This window comes from Podarcis gaigeae (assembly GCF_964106915.1).
Source record: "Podarcis gaigeae genome assembly, chromosome: 17".
NCBI lineage: Eukaryota > Metazoa > Chordata > Lepidosauria > Squamata > Lacertidae > Podarcis > Podarcis gaigeae.
This window is the reverse complement of record NC_139694.1, coordinates 31,179,300-31,186,885: the sequence shown is the minus strand read 5'-3', so window position 1 is coordinate 31,186,885 and position 7,586 is coordinate 31,179,300. Positions and strand designations below refer to the sequence as shown.

The window sequence follows — 7,586 nt, the reverse complement described above, 5'->3', positions numbered from 1 at the left end:
TATAATATTATGTTTGAGGACTGGGAAAGGTTGTGGACTACTGGGCTGAAATCACTGCATGTAATGCTTTGAAAGAAAATGTTATGAAAATGATATATAGATGGTACATGACCCCAGTCAAACTCGCAAAAATATACCATTTGTCCGATAATAAATGCTGGAAATGTAAAGTAAGCGAAGGAACGTTTTTTCACCTCTGGTGGACTTGCCCTAGAGTGAAGGCTTTCTGGGAAATGATATATAATGAGCTGAAAAAGGTATTTAAGTATACCTTCCCTAAGAAACCAGAGGCCTTCCTCCTGGGTATTGTCGGCCAGAGAGTGTTAAAGAAGGACCGAACATTTTTCATGTATGCAACAACGGCAGCAAGGATACTCGTCGCTAAGCACTGGAAAACCCAAGATCTACCCACTGTGGAAGAATGGCAGATGCAACTGATAGACTATATGGAACTAGCCGAGATGACCGGCAGAATCCGAGACCTGGGAGAGGAGATGGTTGAAGAAGATTGGAAGAAATTCAAGATCTATTTACAAAAACACTGTAAATTGTATGAATGTTAAGAAGGTTGCTAGATCATAAATAATTTGGCACCATTAACTTAGATGGAATTATGAAGATAAGTTAGATTTAAGAAAAGAAATTTTTTTGGATAATTATTAGATTACATTAAACTTTTAGGATCTGAATAAAGGATATCTAAAATTAGAGAAACAACATGGGAAAACTAGATAAATAAGATTGGAAACAAGGTGATAAATTGCTGGCAAAACTTTATTGTGAGGAACGCAGGAGCAGGAGACGTGAGGGAGTCCAAAGATGTCAAGAAACTATGTCAAGATATATGTTATATTTTTTGTTGTTGTGTATTGTATTCAAAAACTGTTAATAAATATTATAAAAAAATAAAAATAAAACTAATCTGAAGGAGATTCAAGACAGACCTAAAAAAAAAAAGAGAGAGAGAGACATTATATTATGTGTGCGTCTTATGGAGCGAATGCAGGCTGTGCAGCTATCCCAGAAGTTGTGCTGTGCTGGTCCCGTGGGCTAACCGAGAGGCGAGGTCCGAGTCCAGTCCGAGGTCGAAGGTGCAGTATGGAGGCAGTCCGTCAAAGCTGATGCTGGGTCCAAGGCAGGGAGTCAGGTGATGTCAGGAGCTCCGGCAGAGAGGCAGGACAGGGTGCAGTCAGGAACAGGCTACTAACAACGTTGCTCCCGCAACTTGGGACTCGGGCTAGCTGGCTTTTATCTGTCCTGATGCGCAGGGTGGCCCCGATCCTCTGGTGACTCGCCTCTCCTGGCCTGGAGGCGAGCACTCCTCCTGCGGGAACTTAGTTCCCTGAGCCTCAGCAGCTCAGGAGAGGCTGGAGGGTTACCAGACCCAGAGGCAACCTCAGCTTCCCCTGACGGGGCTGAGAGTGGAGCACCTGCAGGCAATGGGTCCTCCATCATCTCAGGAGCCAGAGCAGACTCAGCTGGTACCTGCACCTGAGGATCCAGCACAGGTGAAGACCCTACAGGCTCAAGCCCCAGCCCCGGCTCAGCTGGTTCTGGAGGCAGGGAATCCTGTGCAGGCTGGGATTCCTCAGGTTCAGCATCCGAATCCCAGGCCATCACAGAAACCAGAACAGCAAGGACTTTGTAGGACTTTGATTTTAGAACAGTGCTTGTTTTATTTGGCCATACTCGGCCATGTTTGTTGGTGCAGAGGGGGCAAAGGCTAAAAAATGTAGGCATCCAAGACAAACTGAAGTGAGTTGATGGAGGGCATTTTCCTAAAGGGGGAAAGAGGGGAGTAGAGCAGTCCAGCTTCTGATGCCATAGCAACACCTAGTGCCAAAATCAGGCATTTTGAGTACCTTGACACTTTTGCCTTTTCTTTTACTGGAAAAAGGGAAGGGGTAATACTAACTAGAGCTGGTGCAAATGCAAGCTAAGAGATTTAGTTAAAGTTAAACAAAAAAAAAAGCTGCTTTTTGGCAGTATGCCCTTCAAAATGGCTGAGAATATAATAAATATAGTTTTGATTTTAAAAAATACATTGCACACAGCTCAACAGCAATATTCCATCGTGTTTATAGCAATATTCCATCGTGTGAGAAGCTTCGTGCAACATCTTCAGCAGCAAATAATGATGCTAAACAGGGAATCAAGAAAATGTTTCCATCTTCCTCTGTTTAGGTTGCTGAGTTGCAGCACTTCATACAAAAGTGCAGTGACAGATATGCTCATGGATGTCCACATGGGTATTTCAGGGAGAAGCTATGCCACAGCCATCTTTGGGACGTTGCAGGAACAAGTGAGGCAGGCACCTTCTCTGGGATAGAGACAACAGAAGGCATTTGCCTGGCAATCCTGGCTGATGGTTCCTATCTGGTCTAGAAAAGGAACGTGCGTTGCGCTGTGGTCTAAACCACTGAGCCTCTTGGGCTTGCCAGTCAGAAGGTTGGCAGATTGAATGCACAGGAAGGGGTGAGCTCCCATTCCTCTGTTCTACTGAAGAGGCTCCTCACGAGGCCGGAGGAACATTGCCCGGTTGTGAGGCATGAAGGCTGCTCCCCACAAGGCCCTTTCCACCTGCCCTAGGGGGTGAGGCCCACACTCACCAGCCCTACTGAAGAGGTGAATTATTTATTTATTTATTTATTTATTTATTTATTTATTTATTTTTATTATATCTACCCTGCCTATCTGGTTGGGTTTCCCCAGCCACTCTAAGCGGCTTCCAACAGAAGGTTAAAAATACATTAAAATATCAGTCATTAAAAATTTCCCTAAAGAGGGCTGCCTTCATGAGGCCGGAGGAATATCGCCCGGCCATAAGTATGAAGGCCGCTCCCTGCAAGGCCCTTTCCACCTGTCCAGGGGGTGAGGCCCAGACTCACCCAGCCCTACTAAAGAGGCTAATAATAATAATAATAATAATAATAATAATAATAATAATAATAATAATAATTTATTATTTCTACACCGCCCATCTGGCTGGGTTTCCCCAGCCACTCTAAGTGGTTTCCAACAGAAGGTTAAAAATACATTAAAACATCAGTCATTAAAAACTTCCCTAAAGAGGGCTGCCTTCATGAGGCCAGAGGAACATCGCCCAGCTGTGAGGCTTGAAGGCCACTCCCTGCAAGGCCCTTTCCACCTGGTCTAGGGGGTGAGGCCCACCAGCCATACTGAAGAGGTGAATTATTATTATTATTATATGGAAACAGTGATCCATGCGATGGTCACCTCCAGGCTTGACTACTGTAATTTGCTCTACGCGGGGCTGCCCTTGAAGCTGACCCAGAAACTCCAGCGGGTGCAGAATGCTGCAGCGAGGCTCCTCACGGGGTCCCTGCCATGGGAGCATATTCACCCAGTGCTTTTCCAGCTGCACTGGCTCCCGGTGGAGTACAGGGTCAGATTTAAGGTGCTGCTTTTGACCTTTAAAGCCCTTCACGGCCTAGGACCCTCGTACCTACGGGACCGCCTCTCCCGGTATGCCCCACGGAGGACCTTAAGGTCCATAAATAGCAACATCCTAGTGGTCCCAGGCCCTAAAGAAGTGAGATTGGCTTCAACCAGAGCCAGGGCCTTTTCAACTCTGGCTCCGGCCTGGTGGAAGGCTCTGCCTCATGAGACCAGGGCCCTGCAGGGTCTGATTTCTTTCCGCAGGGCCTGTAAGACAGAGTTGATCCACCTTTGGCTCAGAATCAGTTTGATTCCCTCCCCCTCTTTCTTTTTCCTTTCTCCTCCCATGAAGAGATTGCTCCCTAATTGTTTTAATGTTGTAACTTAATCTTTTAAATTGTATTTTAATCAACTTGATTTTATTATTGGTTGTTAGCCGCCCTGAGCCCGGTCCTGGCTGGGGAGGGCGGGGTATAAATAAATTGTTGTTGTTGTTATTTATTATATCTACCCCGCCCATCTGGTTGGGTTTTTCCAGCCACTCTGAGTGGGTTCCATCAGAAGGTTAAAAATACATTGAAACATCAGTCATTAAAAACTTCCCTAAAGAGGGCTGCCTTCATGAGGCCGGAGGAACATCGCCCACTGTGAGGCATGAAGGCTGCTCCCTGCAAGGCCCTTTCCACCTGGCCCAGGGGGTGAGGCCCACACTCACCCAGCCCCACTGAAGAGGCTCCTCATGAGGCCGGAGGAACATCGCCGGCTGTTGTTTTATTGATTTATTGATTTAATATGCTGTAAACCACTTTGAGATTTTTATTAAAAATATAAAGCAGTATAGAAATTAAATAAATAAATAAGGGTATCCACTATTATTTGCTCTTTCCTTTGAACCCTTAACAGCACCAAAAAAACACAATGTAAAGTATTGGAGTGTTGATATACAAGATTAAAGTCCAGATGATCACTTTATTCTCACATGAAATTGTGCTTTTATCGTCTAACTCAGAGGAAATGATGCCTGGAGTTTGGGGAGAATTAGACTACCGAAGCAAAATCTGATTTGCAACTTTGCTAGCTTCTACGTTTCCCTTTGATAACTAAAGCATTTGGGAACATGTAAGGCAGTGAGAGATTTTACTTTCTTGGGCTCCATGATCACTGCAGATACGTAATCACCTGAAAGAATCAATTAGGCCTAGGATTAAATTGGAATTAAATATATAAATAAGAAAATGTATGAAAAGTTAGGGAATATGATTATGACTGATATGGTTTATAAAATAATGATATTGGAAACTGCTATATATAATTACTAAGAAATTCAGATGGAATAGATTTGAAGAAGTCAAATAATATGTTTATGAAGATGGATCTTAATTGATTAATTAAGTTTTAGTCAAGTGATGATTTGTTGTATTGTATGTTTTATATTTTTTTTTCCTTGTCTTTTTTTCCTTTTTTCGGTTTCACTCATTTTTTCTTTTTTGTTATGTTCATATATGGAAAATAATAAATATTATTGTGAAAAAAAGAAAAGAAGTTATTTTTTCCCGTAGCCATGTAGCCTTATGAGGCTTCCTCACCTTCCTTCAGCCACAGCTGTAGATCCCAGCAAAAATTAAACATCATGCTCTGCCTCTGTGCCTTTCCAGCCTGCAGCTTTCCCTCTAGTTCACACCACAGTCCCCCCAAACTTTAACTTTGTCTTTCTAGCTGGGGGAGGCGCCCCACCCTTTTGCTGTCTCAGACAGAGCCCCTTCCATTTGTTTTCCTTTAATGGTTCATCACCCAGGTGATTACCTCATCAGGAAGCAGGTCTGGCTTATAGTTTAACATTTACTGGATCCAGGAATTCAGGAGTCTGATACCCACAAACTCATCTAACACTTTATTCGGCTTCCAATGGATCTGTAAATAGATGGGTTGAGTGAATAATGCCAATCCCCGAGAGTGCATATTTTCCTTCCAGAAACAGATTGCAAGGGCAAGAAGGCATGTGTTATGAGCAGGGTTTGAGTGTGTTGGCAGTTGGCAGACTGATTCTATGTGCGCCCAGCCTGATCCCCAAAGCTCCCCTTGTGTGCGTGCACACACACACACACACACACACACACACACACACACGAGAGAGAGAGAGAGAGAGAATTCATCTCCCTTTTACTGGGCTTCTCTTTTGCAGGTTGCCTTTGGAAACAGGATAGAGGTGGCCAGGATCTCTCCCCCACCCACATAGTCTGCAGGTGAAGGTGCCAGGAAGATGGTCGTGACCAAGCTGCAGAATTTGCCCACTGTGGTCCTCTTCTGCTCTATTTTACTTTTCCTAATTGTTGCGAAGAACAAATGGGAGTCTCTTGTGATGATTTCCTCGCCGCCCGACATCAAGCTCAAAGGCAGCCCAAATTTTGCAGGCGATCGTAAAAGTGCCATGGTATTTGAATGGGAATCTGCACTAGAGAGGACAAAGGAGGCCAAGCACTCTGGTCTGATTTCCCCACCACCACCAGTGGCCAAGCGGCATCCCTTGGAGGTTGTCTATTCCACTGATTATAATTTCCTTCTCAACGAGCCAAAGAAATGCCGGGAGAGGAGCCCTTTCTTGATCCTGCTGGTGATAACTGAGCCCCAGGATTTTGCCACAAGGCAGGCCATCCGGCAGACATGGGGCAACGAGAGCTCGGTGCCTGGGGTTTCCATTCTTCGTCTCTTTCTGACGGGTGTCCACCCAAAATTTGGACACTTGCTCCAGGACCTTTTGGAAGAGGAGAGTTCCATCCACAAAGATATTATTCAGCAGGACTTCCTGGATACCTACAACAACCTTACCTTGAAGTCTCTGATGGGCATGGAATGGATAAGCACGTTCTGCCCCAATGCCACCTACGTGGTGAAGGCAGACAGTGACATCTTTCTCAATGTGAACTACATGGTGTCCCACCTGCTGCAGCCTCACCTGCCACCCAAGAAGAACTACATGACAGGTCACATCTATAGGAATGCAAAGCCTATGCGTGAAAAGGCCAACAAGTGGTATGTGCCACGGGAGGTGTACCCCAATGAAACCTACCCACCCTACTGCGCAGGCCCAGGGTATGTGTTCTCTGGGGATCTGGCCAAGAAGATCTACCAGGTAGCAAAGACCATCAGGGTCATTAACATGGAAGATGCCTTCATGGGAATCTGCCTGTATGAGCTGGGCATCAGCATGACAAACAGCTCCTTGGATCTCTTCAACGTGTACAAAGTCAAGTATGAGAAGTGCAAGTTCTCCAAGGTGGTGGTGGTGCATCACTACGGGCCAGAGGAGCTGCTGCAGATTTGGCCTGGCTTTCAGGACCAGAACCAGACTTGCAAGAGTTAAAAGGGAGGGAGGTGAACAGACACACAGCCTCTTGTGGAGAAGTTGGCACAGAGGACTGGCAACATGTGGGCATGTTTCTGTACAATGGACAAATCCATGCCAACAAATTGCAATGAGGAAAGGGAAGGATGGCTCAGAGAAGAAGGAAGATTCTGTGCTTATCAAAATCGGTATTTATGCACTCAGAAGCGAGCTGGTCCCACATAACATGCTCATCGTGCCATGTGGTTCGTTGCCATTCACACTGCTCTCCTCCCCGTAGAATCTCTGCAGCTGCCCATAGCAACTTGTTTGTTCTGCTCTGAACTGACCACTGTGCTACTAATGTGCCAAATTGACAACCTCAGGGTTTTGAAATCATCACAGCCACCACCTCACCTACTGGAAGAGAGCAACCCTCAGGCCATGCAGGTGTGGCATTACGTAGCCATGCGTAGGATTGGCACTACATAGGATAGCCATACGTCCAGGAATTCCTCTTTTGGCGGCCCTAAATGCCCATCTGGGGGAATTTTACATTTTAAAGCAATTGTTCGGGATTTTGGGTTTTTTAATATATATACATTTTTTGTGTGCAAGCAGTTCTGTATGTTTACCTCTTGAAATATGGAAACCAAAAAAAGCTCAACAATTTTTGTGTCTGCAAACCCTACACTAGGGCAATGCAGAATTCACCTATTCCAACATGTTGAAATGCAGCTTGGTCATCTTCAGAATAATTTAAAGCAGATCAGTAGAAGTTTCCTTCAGAGTAGAAAGCCCTACTCCACATAGGATATGCCTCTTTAGGTTGTTGCCAGTTGTGCAAAATACTTATTTGTCAACC

The 7,586-nt window shown here is 45.0% G+C and overlaps 1 pseudogene across 2 annotated transcripts; it reads left to right on the top strand.

Moving 5' to 3' along the window:
- The first annotated feature begins 1,548 nt into the window (after positions 1–1,548).
- LOC310834959 (beta-1,3-galactosyltransferase 2 pseudogene) lies at positions 1,549–7,586 on the top strand (annotated as a pseudogene). 2 transcript variants are annotated; one of them, XR_014568627.1, is made up of 3 exons: positions 1,549–2,625; positions 3,073–3,187; positions 5,582–7,586. The product of XR_014568627.1 is annotated as a beta-1,3-galactosyltransferase 2 pseudogene (transcript). The 2 variants fall into 2 exon arrangements; XR_014568625.1 differs by lacking the exon at positions 3,073–3,187.